General features: G+C 33.0%; 1 long non-coding RNA gene across 6 annotated transcripts in view; it reads left to right on the top strand.

Moving 5' to 3' along the window:
• Positions 1-461: 461 nt before the first annotated feature.
• The window catches only part of LOC128238350 (uncharacterized), a 271,015-nt gene continuing 254,595 nt past the window's right edge, over positions 462-16,881 (top strand). For 3 of the 6 annotated variants that reach the window (XR_008261679.1, XR_008261678.1, XR_008261680.1), the window contains exons 1-2: positions 462-886; positions 5,687-5,808. This is a non-coding gene — a long non-coding RNA (uncharacterized LOC128238350). The other 3 variants (XR_008261681.1, XR_008261682.1, XR_008261683.1) reach the window with 3 other exon arrangements.

Consider the following 16,881-nt stretch of genomic DNA (forward strand, 5'->3'; position numbering starts at 1 on the left):
CTACCTGGTACAGTGTATTGTCTCATTAAAGGTCAATATAATATTGAATATGGTGATCGAATTTGAGCTAAACCTTGGGCGAATAATTGTATACAGCTCTCATTTGAGAGAAGATCGTTTCTTTCTAATATTTGTCTTCAACTTCAGACTAGTGCTTCATAAATACTTATTGTCTTGTTGCACTTAAAAATACATGATTTTAAATAAATCGTCGGGCATTGAATACAAATGCCAGATCTTTCAATCCAACTTGTCGAACGTCGTCCTTGTGACATATTAAATTAAACTTCAGAAGCACGGATAAGCAGATATGAATACTTAACGCAGGTAGAATACTTATTAGATATACCCTCTGCATGATCATATCTTATATCTTATCTTTTTGTCGCTGAAAGAGATATTGATTGCATTGTATTCAGAATTGATTATTCTTTCGTATGAATGAGGTAAAATGTTAAGGAGTCTATGTTTGAAGACATAAGACAACTACTGTCTGTTTGTCAAAATAAACGGATCATTTTATATTGTGAAAACCGGTACTGGACTTGAATTGTCTCGCAATTACAACGCAGTTACTCATAAATTATTTGCTTAGTTAAATTATTAAAAAAAAACGGATTAATTTTCTCACGTTACCGATTTTTTGGCGATTGTAAGTTCAGACTAATATATTTTACAACGATTGTACAACAAGTTCTTACATTATATTAAACAATTTCGTTGGCTCGATTTCACGCGAGAGTGCGGTCTTGTGTTCTTTCAAAATTGTAAATCAGCTACAAACGAACAGAAAATACTTGGAATTTTATGAAATATTAGATGGTTAAGTGAACAACAGACTTCTACAGGACGGATTTATTGAAAGGATAGATATCAATTATTAAAGGTTTGTTTTATTTTGTATCGTACAGATATTTTTTTATATTTTATTTTGATGTCTTTAAAAACGTGACAGAAATTGTCTCACTGTACGACATATTTTTTATGGCTTCATAACAAAGTGTGAGCGCTAAATTTATATTTTTGTTCGTAGATTTTGTGTTTTAATGAAAACTAATATGCTAGCAACATTGGTACGCACTAATTCATATTCAGCTTCAGACTTGTCTGATAAGTAGGCCCCCAACGAACGTGATTGGAAATAATGTTGAAGTTTTGACAATCGCACCTGCAAGCGTTAGATATCCTTATACATATCTGCAAAGTTTACAATGATATACACACAATAAACATGTTCTTATCAAACTAAATAAATCAAAAACTATAGTATATCAGCGGACTAGTATACCTACTTATAACTGGATAAAATGAAATGAAATTGGTAAAAAAGTCACTTTCAAAGTTTCAAAATATCATGTTACAATGAAATGTTCACAGACAGACAGATAGGCGCAATCTATTTTTTTTTCTTTCTTTTAATTTGTCGGAACCTTGGTCTATAACTCCGACGCGAGAATGCAGGAGAATTTCATGTTTTCTGTTTGCGACATAGACCACAGGTAAACATAAAACTTATCGTTGAAACAATAGTATTATTGAAACCTTTTGTAAACGAAAGAAACCCCGTCACTTACATGTTTTTTTTACAATATACAAATCAGCACAGTCCCCTTAAAATATTTTATTATCATATAATTTATGTTTTCTTCTGATATTGAGAAATTGGACCAAAAAATGCATCTACCAAGATGGCGGACACCGGAAACAAGTTCACTGATCGAACACCTATTTCCGGTGTCCGCCATCTTGGTAGATATGTTACCCAGACAAGTGCGCAGTTCGGAATAAAATGGCGAAGCTGGTGTTAACGTGTAAGAAAAAATCAAATTCTAAAGTGAATTGGAAGGTTTTAGGGGTAATGATGTGGTTTTGTATCGAGATAAATTAGATGTATAAGAAAAGTATCGTTATAAGGATATAGTGGCTGAAATCTTGCCCAAGTATTGAATCATTAAAATACAAGCAAATCTAAAATACATCACACGTGTAAAAGCAGGAAACAACATAGTCTTTTATAGGCTGGTAAATATTTTCTTCTTTTTTTTTTTGTCAAAAAAGTGATTTAGAAACACGTCACTTGTTTGTTTACATCGGCTGTGACCCTCGGTGACCAATATAAGAACGCCTTTGAAGTCACGTGATTCCTCACCCTGACCTTGTTGATATTATACAAAGTATAGGCTTATTTTTTTCTGTTAACGACATTTAAGGCACAGGTGGCAAACATTTACTTTTATATTACAACATTCTGATTTAGATTTTCTTATCAGAATAAAGCCGTGATTAACAGTATATGTAATTTTCAAATATTGTTACAATTTTAGAATTAACATATTTATATTATTTTCTTTTCATATAATTTCAGTTCAAGTGTCGTTCTTTTGTAACATCATGTATCAATGATTTATCAATTTATGTATACTCGACAAAAAAGAATTGCAATATGGTATATCACTGACTAAAAAGATTTGTAGATATTCGAGTCCGTTATTTTTTCTTTTATATTCGAAGAAAAGAGAATCTAAGCCAGTTACTCTGCTTCCAAATCTGAATGATTTATTGTTAATGACAATGTTTTATTCCTCTAATGCACATATGGGTAAGAAATGAAATACACAAATAAGCCCTCTCTGTGATTATGTTCAAACAAAGTCCAGTTTGAAATACACGTAGATCGAACTAATGAAAGAAAATAAGGTCAATGCACTGATTCGACAGCATAACACAATTTTAAGAATGACGGGGGCACAATACTTTCCCTTTATGACGTAGACGTATATGGTGTCAACGTTCGTGAACCTCAGTATTTTGAACGAGACACACGTAGCCTAAAACATTACGGTTATTAACACAACGACTATTCCGGTGATAAATAGCCATGTTCATACAAAATGCGTGTGAATATTAATCGTATCTACATTAGTCCCCAATTTCTCGAAACTTCTTAAGCTTAACAGGCTTAAGTCGCTTATTTCAATTAGCCAAAATACATACTGAAAATGGATTTTGGTAAATAAAAATGGTTTATTCTGATAATCATACAGATTATCTCTACATTATTTCTTAAAATTCTTGAAGAAGTAAATATAACACATTTTATAAAACAAACAAAATAGTGAGATTAGCTTAATCCTGTTATAAGGGACTTAAGAAGTTTCGAGAAATTGGGGCCTGGCTGATCATTTGACTTCCTGAAAATTGTTAATGAATAGTAATTTATCTACATGTTAGGCTAGGTATGCGTTTACATTTATCAAACATTGTATAACACTTATAACTGGTAACGTTTGTTTTGTCGAGTATATAAAACCTGTAGGCGTACGTACATTGATAAATAGTGATAGATAAGATAATAATATTGATTGGACAGGTTCAATAAACATAAGCTCGGAAGACTAAATGGATTATATTTTGGTTTGGTTTACGACATGATTGATTGAATTCCAGAATTTTGAAAGAAAGTAGGGACTTGGAATCTAATCGTTTTGTGTCTGAAACTATTTAAAATTTAATTTCTTAAGCTATCAACAATAATGACGAGGTGGCCACGGACCTCGGCGGGAGAGGGGCGGGTCAGGCGAGTTATTGATAAACTGTGAAAATAAGATATGATTTAACTTTCACTACTTTAGTGAATAAAAGATTTACGCCCTCAATTTGTGATGATGATAATAGTTTATTTACCACTTTCAAAAGTTGAAAAACATATGTGTTTCTTACTTTTGTTTTCTGGAAGAGATTTAAGGGTTAATTGATGCTTTTGGTTACTCAATTATTAAGTTATACAATATTCATACCATAACATATCATTTAAATCGTAGGATATAGGTGACACGTAATAATTATTTTGGAATAAATCGGTAAGAAAAATATTCTCATCACGAATGCAGCTAAAGCGGTAAAACTCTAACCCAACGTCAAATAAGTAAAATAAAGCATTGCTCTCCCCTGCACATAAAGTGAACTTTCTATTTATGTTTTGAGTGACGCTGCGTTATTTGTCAAAATCATTTTTTTATAAAATCAAAGTTGTGTTTGTTTAAGTACAAGAGAGCAGCGTTTACCTGTTAGTTAATTCTATAATTAGTAATTGGAACATATGTTCTGTTCATGTTTAATATGTTTTAAATGCTAACTGTAGGCTCTGCAAACTTACATAACCGTTTGGAAAATGTAATTCATAGATATGTCTGTATTTTGTAAACGCATACAATTTAGACCGTTCAAAAGTTTAATTCTTTCTACGTTGGCAATTTATTTCATGTATATTAACTGTATCAGTGCCGTAGCTACACTGAGACACGCGTTTTTTTTGGGGACATATAACAATTTTTATAGCTCTAAAAATAATTATTTTCGACTTACTTCATTTGCCTCAATGTACACAAACCATTGACAGAAGCCGGGGTGGGGGTGGGGGGGGGGGGGCATACACCCGGACCCCCATAGACCGTTCTGCCTCGTTGTTTTTTTTAAGTCTGGCTACGGAACTGAGTTGAGTTGAGTGTATTTTAGTCATGGACATCCGTTACAAAACGAGTTACATATTTGCACAATATATATAGCATCTGTATTATAATTACGTTTTAAAGGAAGTTTAATACATGTCGATATCTTAAATATTCTAATTTCTATTTTCTATAAAGGCTGTTATCAGCACTTAAGAGTACAAACTTCCTGCATTAAATTAGCTAACCACAAGGTCATGAATAATGTATTGCACATGAGTCATTGGACTTGTATTTGCGTGTTACAATCTGATCTTCATTTCAACTTGAAACTACTATTACTAAAATAACCGATAGCACAAGCCTTTGTTTTATCAACGTCAACCAGTGTGCCCAATAATACAATGATGGCACAGTTTACGATATCATTATTATTACAGCATAACACCTTTGTGTTTTATCAAGACTTTTAAAGTCCCAGTACGCTTTGCGGTCAAAAGCTTCCGATTTAAATGGTTTAATTGGCGAACAGATAAATTTTCATCCTATGTGTTGATTATATATGTCACTTAAAGTTGTAAAAAATCAAGATTCGTTAGATGATATTAAAAAGTGTACAGAAACAAGTGAACTCGCCTAGGTAGCAACAGAAGTAGAATAAGTATTCAATAATTTATAAAGTAGGCGAACAAAAAGGTGGGTAAAGTAGGCTTATCCTTAAGGTTTCTGTGCACAGTAACTGTTGTTAGTTGTAACTGAACATGAATATGCTGTCCAAAAAAATTGGTTGAATAATAACGTGAGAAAGTCGATAGTCATTTGAATATGTTTTCATCAACTTTATAAACTAGGTTTGTAAAGCTTCATCTTATTGTTGACTATCATTGTTGGCTTAAGTCCAATGTTAATAGTTCACTGTAATCGGCCTAAAACTTATATCCAAATACATTTAAGAACTAAAACACGAAGTAAGTTGTATATATCTGTGTATGTGTTCTTATTACCTTCGTCCAATAGTTGAACTTCTTATTCATCAACAAAGCACGAATACGCAGAGTTTGGTTAACTGTTTGTTTTACATATTCGTAGCTAACCATGGTATTTTCTACCATTATCCTGGTTATCATCGGTTTGCCAATTTTACCATATAAATCTAATGTACATGGTCTTGGTTGATATCTTGCTGCAAAGTCATGTAGGAAAATTCGGCGAATGACTGGTATTTTTTATCATTTCAGTGGAACTGGTGATTACAAAATGACGGGCCTATTTGAAGGTGAAACAATGCTCCTAATATATATACGGGAACGGATCTAGGATTTGACGTTAAAGGAGGACGGGGCGTAACTTAGAGGCCGCGGTAAGCTTTTGACTTTCGCCCCTCCCTGAGAATCGAAATTTATTCGGTTTAAACATTCGGAAGGGGGATGGGGGTATTCATCAATGAATTTTATAACATTTTCTAGTCCAATACGGTGCATTTTCGACGCATTTTAGTATTTTTTTCGCCAATATTGAAATTAAAAGTAGACTTGGACGATTTTAGGGTGGGGGGGGGGGTCCGCCAGTGGTATGTTACCGGATGTGCCTTTGTGAAACATTAATTGTGTACCTACAAATCGATTGCGTATCCCTTTTGTATACCAATGCAAGAGAGACATATGGTTTTCGAACTATACAAATTATTTAAGCGATGATTGGCCCCCAAAAACGAATCTCAGGACAATTATTTAATAAAATGTTTTCATAATTAAAAAACAAAAAACAAAATGTAATAAAAAGAAAGAAAGTCGGAGACCGGGTTCGAACCGGTGTCGCCAAAATTGCAGTCCAGTGTTGTATCCACTGTGCTTCGAAGGTTTACCCTAAAAATGGGAATATTTAAACTATATACCTAATTGGTGATATCACGTGATAACATCGACTAGCCGATCACGCATAGTTTCAAGTTTCAAGTTTAATTCATCAAGGCATATAATATGCATGTGACATAACAAAATAATGAAACACATATTAATTAACATCAAATAAAACAGCATATGGGAGATGGTTCGCATTGGTAATGCTATTTTTAGGCTATTTTCTATCATCACGTGGTACAGCGGGCAACCTTCACCTTACATCTCCAGCTATATGAGTGAAATGGCCGCTGCTGCTGTTGAATGTACCTGATATCTGGTACTGTTTACTCTATTTAGGAAGCGAATGGAAAAATCTTCTCTCCTCTTTTTTCACGTTTTAGTTGTTATAAAATAACAAATAAAATGAATCAACATGACATCGGTTAAACGCGATTATTTTTGACAGTGAACAAACATGTCAAACACAAAAAAGAAACTTTACTAAACAACATCAGTGAACATATGAAGTAATAAGACACAATGTAATGGTATTGTGATTATCAATAGATCTTTGGTTAATCGGAGTATGGAGAGTGAGTCATCTGAATTTCAGTAAGATGATTTTAAAGAACAATGGCAACTTAATTAATTTAGGTCTATTGTTACAGTTCATAAGTTAATCTAATTTAAAAGAGTTTGGGTGACGAATGTAATAAGGAACAAAAAGTTTTTTACATATGATTGAAAAATGGTTACATTCAAGTAAGTAGTGAAATTCATCACCAATAACATTCTTAGTACATAACTGACATAATCTTTGATTTCTCTCAATGTTCAAATGCCTGCCTTTTTCAATTGGCAAAGAATGGTTTGTGGTCCTAAATTTACAAAGTATTTTACAAAGGTGACTAGGTAACGTCAAGATAATCTTCAAAACAATGATTACTTTTAAACATTCTATATACAAGACATTTGGAAGAGCTATCAACAGTACTAGTCCAGTTTTGTAAGAATTGGTCATACAGTCTACTTTTAACAATTGACTTAAAATTAACAGGGCTAATGACTGTTTGACTTCTAAAATAATCAGACAAACCAAGTTCGTTTAAGGTGTTGTTAACGAAAGATAACCATGGAGAAACAATAACATTACTATTATGTAGTTTAAGAACCGTATTATATAATAACTTAGATATTTTACAATCTTTTTCGTTCACTATCTTGCTCTAATAACATCAAACTCTCGATTTAATTTGTAAAGCTATGGGTTTTACACCAAGTTCACCATACACCATGCAGTTAGGGATGGAAGCCTTGAGATTGAGTATTAATTTGCAATATTTCAGCTGAAACTGTTCAATTATTTTGATATGTTCAAAACCCCATACTTCGCAAGAGTATAACAAAATTGGAGCAATCATAGAATCAAACAAATGTAACTGAACTGAAATGGGAAGTTGAGTTTTCGGGAGTTTTGAATAAGTGAGAACATAGCTCTTTTAGCTTGTTCAACTAATTGGAGCAATCATAGAATCAAACAAATGTAACTGAACTGAAATGGGAAGTTGAGTTTTCGGGAGTTTTGAATAAGTGAGAACATAGCTCTTTTAGCTTGTTCAACTAATCTTTTCTTAGCTTTACAAAAACTACCATTATAATTAAAAAGTATTTCCAGATAAGGGAATTCTTCAACACACTATAGTATTTTATTGTTTTTAACTTTTGATTTACTAAACAGAACAACTTTTGTTTTATCCTCATTGACTTGCAAATCCTATAACGTACAGTAATCAAACATAGCATTTAAAGCATTTTGTAAGTCATGATTACTTTCAGCAAATAATACCGTGTCATCTGCATATAACAATATAAAAATTCTAAGATAAACTTCAACATCATCATCACTAAGGCATTCAAAAGAGACCTCAGATATAGTGGCCAATCCTTCAAAGTTTGTAGACATACATTGGGATAAATCATACAAAAATATAGAGAACAAAATTGGAGACAAATTCTCATAAGAATGAATTCTGCTATTGAGGTATACATACCTAGTAAATATTTTAATGGAAAACTACGAAAAACTGCGAAAAGAAAATACATTGTAAACTATGTGGTACTTCAGCTAGATAGTTTCAATGCATTGTACACAAAGTTATGTCAGTTTTCGACATTGTTTTTCGCTATTTGATCATACGGTGTATAGCCCCTGTTATGTATTACAGCCCAAACAAAATAACATAACGGAGACGTTACGTCCGATAAAGCAGTTTGTGTTTTAAATGTTTAAAAAAAATGTTTCCCTCTTAAATATTTATGCAAAAAGCTACAGAAACAAGTTCAGTAGCAAAAAGTTTAAACATAAACCCGGTTTCAGTGGCACTGGGTAAACGCCAAAGAAATATAACACAAAATCACAAACAAGAAACATAGAAGAACAGCACAAAACACCACAAAAAGCACAGTGCATTCATACTTTATATATATAAAAAATAGGTATGTTTATCAAGAAGTGTTAGGTACCTCCTTGGAAGATCAGATATTGCAAGAACATACGTTTGACTAGTTACACATATTGCAAGAACATACGTTTGACTAGTTACATATATTGCAAGAACATACGTTTGACTAGTTACACATATGGCAAGAACATACGTTTGATTAGTTACATATATTGCAAGGACATACGTTTGATTAGTAACAGATATTACAAGAACATACGTTTGACTAATTACAGATATTGCAAGAACATACGTTTGACTAGTTACAGATATTGCAAGAACATACGTTTGACTAGTAACAGATATTGCAAAAACATACGTTTGACTAGTTACAGATATTGCAAGAACATACGTTTAACTCGTTACAGATATTGCAAGAACATACATTTGAATCTTTACAGATATTGCAAAAACATACGTTTGACTAGTTACAGATATTGCAAGAACATACGTTTGACTAGTAACATATATTGCAAGAACATACGTTTGACTAGTTACAGATATTGCAAGAACATACGTTTGACTAGTAACATATATTGCAAGAACATACGTTTGATAAGTTACAGATATTGCAAAAACATACGTTTGACTAGTAACAGATATTGCAAAAACATACGTTTGATTAGTAACAGATATTGCAAGAACATACGTTTGACTAGTTACATATATTGCAAGAACATACGTTTGACTAGTTACAGGTATTGCAAGAATATACGTTTGACTAGTAACAGATATTGCAAAAACATACGTTTGACTAGTAACATATATTGCAAGAACATACGTTTGACTAGTTACAGGTATTGCAAGAACATACGTTTGACTAGTAACAGATATTGCAAAAACATACGTTTGACTAGTAACAGATATTGCAAGAACATACGTTTGACTAGTTACAGGTATTGCAAGAATATACGTTTGACTAGTAACAGATATTGCAAAGACATACGTTTGACTAGTAACATATATTGCAAGAAGATACGTTTGACTAGTTACAGGTATTGCAAGAACATACGTTTGACTAGTAACAGATATTGCAAAAACATACGTTTGACTAGTAACAGATATTGCAAGAACATACGTTTGACTAGTTACAGATATTGCAAAAACATACGTTTGACTAGTAACATATATTGCAAGAATATACGTTTGACTAGTTACAGATATTGCAAGAACATACGTTTGACTAGTTACAGATATTGCAAGAACATACGTTTGACTAGTAACAGATATTGCAAGAACATACGTTTGACTAGTAACATATATTGAAATAACATACGTTTGACTAGTTACAGAATGAGATATTGCAAGAACATACGTTTGATAAGTTACAGATATTGCAAGAACATACGTTTGACTAGTTACAGATATAGCAAGAACATACGTTTGATAAGTTACAGATATTGCAAGAACATACGTTTGACTAGTTACAGGTATTGCAAGAACATACGTTTGACTAGTAACAGATATTGCAAGAACATACGTTTGACTAGTAACATATATTGAAATAACATACGTTTGACTAGTTACAGATATTGCAAGAACATACGTTTGATAAGTTACAGATATTGCAAGAACATACGTTTGACTAGTTACAGATATTGCAAGAACATATATATTTACAAATCAGTTCAAACTGTTTTGACGTTGTGAATTCTATTTAGAAAAACTTGAAAGAGTTATTTAACCATGAAGTTTAGTTTTTTTTCTATTATAGTATAACGTTTGCCCTTTAGTATTAATTTTAACTAGTCATTGGAACATGCTATGGTCAAATATTTTAATATTTAAATAATCATCCAAATAAAATGACTTTCGTTTTTAATTTCAATGTAAGTTATGCATATGCACCAAACTTTTTAATATATACCAATTTTAACCGTTCAAAGATGTGCTTTATTTCATTTTTGATTGTTTGTCATTAATGTTTCATTACGTCGTGGACATGCGTTTAAACCCGTGTAATATTCATTCACAGGACAGTTTCGGTTTCATTTTTGTTTGTGACTTTTTGTTTTTGTGTTCTATGTCATTGGCGTTTATCCTGTGCCATTAAACGGGGTTTATGTTTAAACTTTTGGCTACTGAGCTTGTTTCTGTAGTTTTTCACATAAGTATTCATATTGTTTTCAACGAATTAATAAGTAAGTTCACAAAATTGTATGCAGTAAATCATTTTCAGAAAATATCTTCATATATATTTCAATTCAGATGGGCTGCAAAATATGATAAACAGTCATGTTAACAACACTTAAGAATGAACTTCCTGGCCATTGTTTGCCTTTAGTTGGCTAGCCAGAATGTCAATATCTAAAAGAGAAATAAAATGTATTGAACAATGGGTCAATGGTTTGATCTTTGTCATGCACATTCATGTGACATTCAAATACAAAGAACAATAACCGAAGTAACAGACTGCACATGGCATTCATATGCCTAATAGGTTTTTTTTATACAATAATGACATTGCTTGTTTTTCATCGACATGCCTTTGTGTATAATCAAGAATTTTGAGATAAGATACACGAATGCATAAAATTACTTTATAGCACATTCTCACAAACATAATGATGGAATTAGATTTAGTGTTCATTACATAATATATGACATGTTTGGTAAATAATATACTGAATATCACAATACTTGACATTTTATTTCATGCATGTACTACTTTATTTAAAGTGACTCACTCATGGTTTGTAAGATGCACTACTTTTTAATTACGAAATAAAGTGTGCCAAATCATAAGGAGTGTTAAAACAAAAATACAAAAAGCTGGAACCCTTCGGCAAATGTTGATATATGCTCAAATATCGTCTTTGAAGACCACAATTTTCATTAGCGTTTATACTTCGATTGAAAATTAATTACGGCAGTGGTGTTGCGTGATTGGTTGATTGACATTATCACGTGATGTTATCAATGTATCCCTTACAGGTCAACATATCCACCACATTTGTTGAAGTCTCGGTGGCCGTGTGGACTAGCAGCCTGATTTCTTATTTACACTGGACTTTACCGGCGTGGGTTCGAACCCACTATAACCAAAATACTTATTTATGCTATAACTGTATTTTTTCTGCAATTTCGATATCATAGAGTAAAATAATGATAAAATAAGTGTTTTCAGATGCATTACCAAAATCATTTTTGGTCAAAATACATCAGCGAGTCACTTTAAACCAAAAATGCATTCTTTTACAAAATAGTTTCGGTTTCATAATCAGTGTATACGTATACCACGTGATAAATTGCGTCATAAATGCTACGTCGGAAGGCAACATTTTGCTTCGAAAGGAGACTTTAAACAAAGATAACTTCACTATTTCTACACCGGTTAAAATAAAGCATAGCACAGCCACAGTCTACGCATCTTACAGAGCTCCGCCTTCGGTCTTTTACCAGAGTTTGATTGATTTAGTTTCTTAAAACACTTCGACAAACCTTTTCGCAATACGGCCGTCTGACGGAGCACTGTCAAAATACTATTTTGGAGACAGGTTTGTCGAAGTGTTTGTAAAAACAAATCACCTAATCAAACTCTGGTAATAAAACGAAGGCAAAGCTCTGTAAGTGACATAGGCTGCCCTTTGTTTCATTTAATATGGTGTAGTAAAAGGAAAGTTATCTTTTATTCAAGTCTTCATTTTAAGCAAAATATTGCTTTCCGACGTAGCATATATGATAATTTATCACGTGGTATACACGCACTGATATTGTTTTCAACGAATTGATAAGGAAGTTAAATTTTAGGCAGTAAAATATGATAAACAGTCACGTTAACAGCACTCCAGTATGGACTTCCTGGCCATTGTTTTGCATTTAGTTGGCTAGAAAAATGAGTCAATGGTCTTGTTTTGAACATAAACTTGCTTGTCACGACCAGTTTAAATTGAGACTATCACAGCGTAACAGACTGCACATGGCTTTAATATGCTTAGTGATACAATGATGGCATTGTATAAAACAGATGGCAAAATAGATGTTAACTGTTTGTTCAGTGAAGGAGCAATTTTTAAGACTTTATCCAACTAAGTCGTGGTTAATGTAAATGTAATCAACTTGTACATGTACTTGCCTAATGGCTACCATATTTGTCTTACTTTTATAATGCTTTTCCCAACACATTTGACTCATTACATGGTAAACTGCGACTACTCGTTGCTGTCATCTAAGGGATGAAACTAATTCTTAACGTCGTCATACATATAAATATAGAATTTACGAATGACGAATATGTATGTTTATTCTTCAAAAAATCAAGGCAAAAATCATTTTAGCACGGTCACTTTATTACAATTATTATTATGAACATGGACAATATAATGCAGTTAATGTACCAACAGTATCATTACAATATATTATAAACAAGGTCAGAGTCCTGCCATTTGTAACTTTATTTAATGATCAACAGAAATGTAAAAATAGTCAAATATTGCTTTAAACTCATGAACAGCTTTATTCAAATTGTATATTGTATGAGACTTACTGTATGCTTTTAGAGGAATGTGAAAAAGTCATGTAAATTGGTTAACCAAAGTAAAACTGTCATTACAATCAGCCGGTTTTAATAAAATTTGGCTGTTAAGAGACTCGGTGCTTATAATATACCATGTTTTATAAGCCAGTTAAAATTAAGACTGAAAGACACCTATGTTACACAATGGAATGAAGGTGTTAATATCTTAACAAGTTTAACTCTATTTCGTGCAGTGAAATCTACTTTTGAAATGTCATGCTACCTCAACATTGTTGACAATGTTAAACACACTAATGACATGCGTTAAGCACATTAATATTATCCTCTCACAGGCTTTAAATAGAAGAAGGCCATTATAGGAACATTCCCCGACATGAAAGGAGATGTGATGTTTGTTCATTGAATGCCATAGAAGATGAATATCATTTTGAACTGATAGATATAAACACTTAAGAGATCATAATATACCTAGTTATTATCGAAAACGACCTAGCATCTTAAAATTTATTACTCTTTTTAACTCTACGAAGAAGTCGTTGTTACACAAACTGGCTATATTTACTATTAAGGCAACTCAGATCAGAGACAATATAGTTAATGTTACAGCCTGACTCAAACTGCTCTCTTCTTGTTTTTTTTTGTTTGTATTCATGCTAATTTATATACCCTGTTGTGCATGCTATGATGATTGTTTTGATGATCATAAGCTGTATATGCTTGTATCTAATTAAATGTTCTGTTCTGTTGTTAGTATAAGTAGCATTTGAGATACATAGCAATTGACATTAGAAGCATGGAAACTTAATTGCAATTTAAATTACAATTTTTCTAGCATTTTTACGTTCTTTTTGTTTGTAAAGAAATTGTAAATGTCCGACATAATTTAAGTTATTAATTGGTTCTTCATATTATAGCACTATAAAACAAATTTCCCTGTGACATTCTTGTTTACTTGCAAGTTCCGTTTTAAATGATGGGTCTTCTTCGAACTTAAGGTTTAATCTGTGATATAATGACTTATCCGAATTACAATAACAAGAACAAAAACAAAAATACGAATGTTTCAAAAGGAGATTCACTTTTATTTACAACAATTTCAAGAGCCAAGGTTTAAGGACAAAACACTTATCTTAAACTATTGAAAGGCCTTCCACAGTGCAACACATTCGTGTTTGCGTCAAAATATTTAGGACCACCCCAAAACAGCGTATTGTGGCTTTCTAGTGATTGTTTTAATTTTTAGAAAGATATTTGCAGTTTTCACTATTTCTTTCGATATATTTTCTCGAATGTCTTCATTATTTAAAAATAAATCATAAAGAAACCACAATTTTAATTTGAAAATCGACTTTATTATTGTGAGTGTGCGAAAAGGACCAACGTTTTCATATTTATTGCATGATTGACATTGAAGACGAAATCAAAACATCAAATAACCTTGTTGTAATGTATAAAATATTAATAATGATTTCACATGTGTTTTCAGGTTGCGCTCGAGGTCGCGGATCTAATATGGCTCATCAGCATAACGGTCTGACCGCAAGCGTGAATGCCGTGACAAGATGCCGCTCCATGTCGGTGCATACAAACTCAACAAGGAAGGCAAGGTCAAAAACAGAATTCTTCCATTTCCGTGTGGTTTGTTAAATGTGCTTTTAATTCTGTTTTCGAGGAAAAGAGTGCAAAGGTTTGTATTGGTCATATTAAATTTGAAACCGTTAAAGATGTATGCATACACTTTTGTTCACAATGACGGTACATGTATATCAAGCGAGTCTCGCCACTCTGTGGAAATACTTGCTAAGCTATGTCCACTGGTTTCAAAAGAAGAACAGACGCACGCTGGCAAACGCTTGCGCTGGTTTTGTTTTATTGATTTAAAATAAATAAATTAACCACATTAGTTCCCATGTGTTACAGCCTGACGTGTACCTCGAGATATCCCGCAGTATCGACAATGTGACGTTCCATCCAATCTACCGCACCGAGACGGACAAGAAGATACGACATCCCAGGTTTCTTATCAACCTATTGTTTCTGTAGAATACCCAAACCAAACGCTCTTCCGAAAATCAAATGAACGTTAACGCATACTTATTTTTAATATTCTACAGAAGGAGATTCATGTAATCAGAGTCACAATTCTGCTTTCACTCAGATTATATTGTTGTTGAAATGCTCCTGATATATGCAATCCCGCCCTTGCATTTTGTTCGTGGTTTCATTCACTATTCAAAGTGATAGTCAATTGATCGAGCGTAGAAACGATTAATTTTCATACGCATTTTGAGGCACTTCAATATGCTTACTTATTAACGCTAATAATCCCTTTTGATGTCGGTATTAAAATAAAGTGCTAAATTCTTGATATATGAAACGCTCTTTGAAAACGTTCGGTTTTGCATGACATTTACCTGGAAGTGTTGTTTACTTCAGATGGCGTCCTTTCGAACTTGGAGCAGGGAGCAGTATGTGTAATGGAGGTTGGGATCGCCACCTCGAGATTGCAGTCTGGCTCCACAGGTAAGACACACAATTAAGTACATGCGTATAGCCTTAAGTCATAAAATAAACAGAAAAGATGTTTGTTTCACTGTAAGATCGCAATATATTTCACCTCGTGAACACCAAAAGTAAATATACCACCTGTGGCTTTACACACCAGACCACATCATAAAGGATACCCACTTTCCCCTTGCAAAAGACTTATGCACCAGTCAATTGTAACCACGGCCCCCAGGTCCGGGGAATAGCGGGGACTTTGACCTATGGTTCAGCCAAGCCCGGCAAAATCCCCGCCCTGCGCGGTCGAACTGCTGTTAAAATCCCCTCCAAATGCCCCCGCACCCCAGGGACCCTAGGTAAAGCCCATTCCCCGCTATACTTGGCGCAAAGACAAAACCACCGCATTCACCCGGCACTGCGGGGCCACCTGGAAGGTAAAAACACGGCCCATTTCCCCGGTATACTTCCGGGCCTGGGGGGGAGGGGGGCGTGGTTACAATTGACTGGTGCATTACCTCAAACAAAAAGACGTTGTCAAAAGTTGACTGAATCAATATATTTAGGCCCAAACACTCTTGTTTTGTGAAAGATACTTGAGTCGGGTTTATGGCGATTTTGGTTATTCAGTAATTATAGAATTTTCATATAATATCATATTACTTATATTGGAAAGATCGTCCACACATACAAATTTGTTTGGAATAAATCGGTAACAGATTTTTTTCTGCAAATATCCAATCAAAGATGTAAAACTCTTACCCTTTGTCTGGCAAGTAAAAAGAAAACCGATTTTGATGTATTTTTTTCTTTACAATTTAGTTTAAACTATTTTGTATGAAGTAATCATTTTTCGAATTGATGTTATTTTAATTGGAAAGAAAAACTTTTGAAGAGTTTAGTTTTTTTTCTATTAAACTACTAGTACAAGAGGAAAGGAAATGTGTCTATTAGGTTTTTATAACTAGTCATTGGAACATTCTTTGGTCATGACTAAATATTTTTAGGATTAATTATATACCCAATGACATGGCTTTCATTTTTAATTGGAATGTAATTTTTGCATATGTATGTAACTTTTATAATGCATACCCATTTTAACCGTCCAAATT

This window comes from Mya arenaria, chromosome 6 (assembly GCF_026914265.1).
Source record: "Mya arenaria isolate MELC-2E11 chromosome 6, ASM2691426v1".
NCBI classification, from domain to species: Eukaryota; Metazoa; Mollusca; class Bivalvia; order Myida; family Myidae; genus Mya; species Mya arenaria.